Source organism: Helianthus annuus, chromosome 11 (genome assembly GCF_002127325.2).
Source record: "Helianthus annuus cultivar XRQ/B chromosome 11, HanXRQr2.0-SUNRISE, whole genome shotgun sequence".
Taxonomy (NCBI): Eukaryota; Viridiplantae; Streptophyta; class Magnoliopsida; order Asterales; family Asteraceae; genus Helianthus; species Helianthus annuus.
In genome coordinates this window covers 11,946,194-11,949,542 of record NC_035443.2, presented here as the reverse complement: position 1 = coordinate 11,949,542, position 3,349 = coordinate 11,946,194, and positions in this window count along the sequence as shown.

Genomic DNA, 3,349 nt, shown 5'->3' with positions numbered 1-3,349 from the left:
CCATCCGTTAAAGGTTATAAACATTATGTGGGGTTATCATAGAGCCTATTTACCCATTGTTGACACTTTGGACCCTTACGTTCCATAATTTTCACTGTTTGTCACTTTTAGTCCCTCTAAAGTATGTTTTCACATAACGGGACCTTATGACACGTGTCAAGACATTATTGGACGAAATTTTTCGAGGTGTTACAAAACTGCTACTTGAATGCTGATACATGTATTTACTTGCATCATACTTTATTTACTGTCACTACATTATTTACACGCTGAACTTTAGTGACAAACACGATGCGCAAAAGCACAGTAGCACCATGAACGGATAACCTATTGAACATACTGATAAAGCCAGCATCAGGCAGATACTGCCTCTAAGGCCTGTATGAGCCCGAGATAGTTTACTACACTAATAGTGAGTGTGGAGATACAAGGGTTGTAGAACTGCGTCTCTAGGAATAAGTTACAATGACAGGATGTGCCTAAAACGTACTCTAAGTACAAAATTCAGCACTTTAACTAAAAATTCAGCACTTGGTTAACTAATAAAGTGCCAAAACATGAGAAAAATATTACTAGACACTTTCCAAAGTGTCGGGGATAAGTTGTGTCACTAAAAATAGTAATAACGACACTTTAAAGCTTTGTTAAACGCTTTAACGGATTACTATCCAACCGAACAACCGGATTTTACCCGGAACATAAAAATATTGCCATTTACATTATTCATCTTTTTCTGAGCCAGTTAGGGTCCCCGAATACCCTAACACCCACTGTAATACACAACACACTAGTAACCGGGTTAATCCCTAAACTAACTAAACTAACCTAACTATACACTAACTAAAAAGTTGGAAATGAACCAAGACCCCCCCCCCTTAACCGAACCATCCCCAAGGGGGAAACCTCTTGTACTTTTGTGATTAATTTAATCACCATTGCTTAATATCAAGAAGACATATGATCTATTGGATAATAAACTCATGAAATGTCTATAAGTAGTAGACTTGATCCAACATTCTTTCCATCACTCAACACTCGACACAAAACTCTCCCTCTCCTCTCAAGAGCTCTCGGCCGAACCCCCTTCATCATCCATCAATTTTTTTTTTTGAGTTTTGTTCAAGCATTCCAAGTATACACAAGTGTTAAGGATCACCTACAAGGAGGCTTGGTGCATTCGGAACTCGAAGACCTCATCTCATTGCTTTTATCCACTCATTTCGCGTCTAGATCCTTCCCTAGCCTCGAGCTAGTAGTAAGTTGCTTGAATCACACTCTCGATCTATTTTAAGGTGGTTAAAATGTTATGTAACGGTTAAAACTCGTAATCTTACAAGATGATACATAAAAGTCTACTAAAAATGCTAGTAATGATGGTTAAAAGCTTGAATGTTGTGTAAATCTTGTAGTATTTGATTTGTGTAGTTATTTAGGCCCGATCTATGTTGTGGTAGCTCAGATCATCGTTTAACCCGGATTGGTCATGATCATGGATCATGACATAGAGCTTGTTTAAGTGTAACAAGGGTTAAGTGATGAAACTCTACCACACATCAAACTTGAACTTGTGTAAAACGATTTTACTTACGAAATGGTGTTTAAAACTAGTAGATCTACGGATCTACAAGCGGTATTTTCAAAGGACCGAGTGTCAAAGAAAACATATTTACTAAAGCCGGATCTTACACTAACAAGGATGATTTTCAGAACACACGAGTGTGTAAACACATGTGTAACACAAAGTTTCGACAAAATAAATATTTTTGTAAAAATTTGCAAGAAGATGTAAAGACGGAATTTCTTTAAAAACGAGGTTTTTATGAAACCGGATTGATATATATAAAGCTCCACTAAAAGTAATGAGACTTACTTCATAGTTTTGGAAAACTACAAGTTCATGTGATTCTTGCGATTTACATGTTTATTGACTAGTTTGTTGTTCTGAACATTGTTTTGGTTGAATAAGAAAATTGATTGGTTTGATTTATAAAAGAAAATGATACGCTTGAAAGCGTGGCCACCTCCCGTTACAGAGGAAACTCTGGAGAAATTTTCCCAAAAACCTAACACTTAGAATTATTTTCACTACAAGTGTTAGAAATACTTTTTGACTTGTTATCAGGTTATAGATTTCGCCACGACTTTATTTACAAAACATCGGAGGTGGGATTTCACAAAATAAAACTTGGTAAATATATATTTAGTATATATTTTTCATAAAGTCACTTGATATGTGTTTATGATTATTTTGTGAAGTACACAAATATTATTTTTAGGGTAAAAATAATACTATCGAATGTTAACGAATCCAAAATAATACGAACGCCTCTACGATAAATATATAAGTTACACCGGTAATTATTATTACCACTCGATCATTAAAACGTAACTTACGCATTATTAAGAAAATATGACTGAACGCGTATTTTGTCAAGGTATTATTTTGGAAAATTTTATGTAATAGAAAATATAATATTTTTGAGAAGAATATTTATATTTTGGAGTTAGAAATAAAATATATTTTAAGTGAGACTTAATAATATATTTCGAACACACATGTATTAAATCCCCCATCCTTGGGAAGGAAAATGATTACCAAGTATTTACAAAATGTAAACACGAAATAGTTGTCTAACTATTTCCCAAAAACTTGAACCATAAAGCTAAGGCACGGCCGTCCGTCTAATAGAGTTAGTACGTGTAGGTCGTCGCACAGCTGCTTAAGCAGGAGATATACTTGGTAGAGACACACCACGGGGAGTTCATGTCCCCCTTTTCTCTTAAATGTTTTCAGTTTTCTAAACTACGGGGGTGAAATACATGTTACTTTGATTACAAGTACTTTATACATGGTATGGTTAGCGTAAGGAGGTTTACTACTTAGATCATGTGAGTGGGTAGGAGCAACATGAGGCCATTAATCCTCATGGTAGGACCGAGGGACAGGAGCGGTAGATCTATCTGGGTGTAGCGAGCCCAGCCCCAGGCCAAACTAGAAACGGACCTCGGGGTGACTTTGTGCCCAACGCATAAATCTGCTAGGTTTGAGTCTCCCTACTTGCACTTCACACATATCAATGGCCTTGCAAACCATTGGTGATCTCTTTTTTCCTTATTTGCTACATACCAGGATTTTATACATACAAAGGTTTATTTACTCACTTACACATGAACTCGCTCAACATTATTGTTGATTTTTCAACTTACATGTATTTCAGGGAATTAAAGGATCTGGCGCGGTATGACACGTTTTCCCGCTGCACTAGTTACGAGGTCATCCGGGTTTAGGGGATGTGACTCTTTCCTGGACAAGTCACAGTCCTTAAACTATGTTTATGTCTTGTTGATG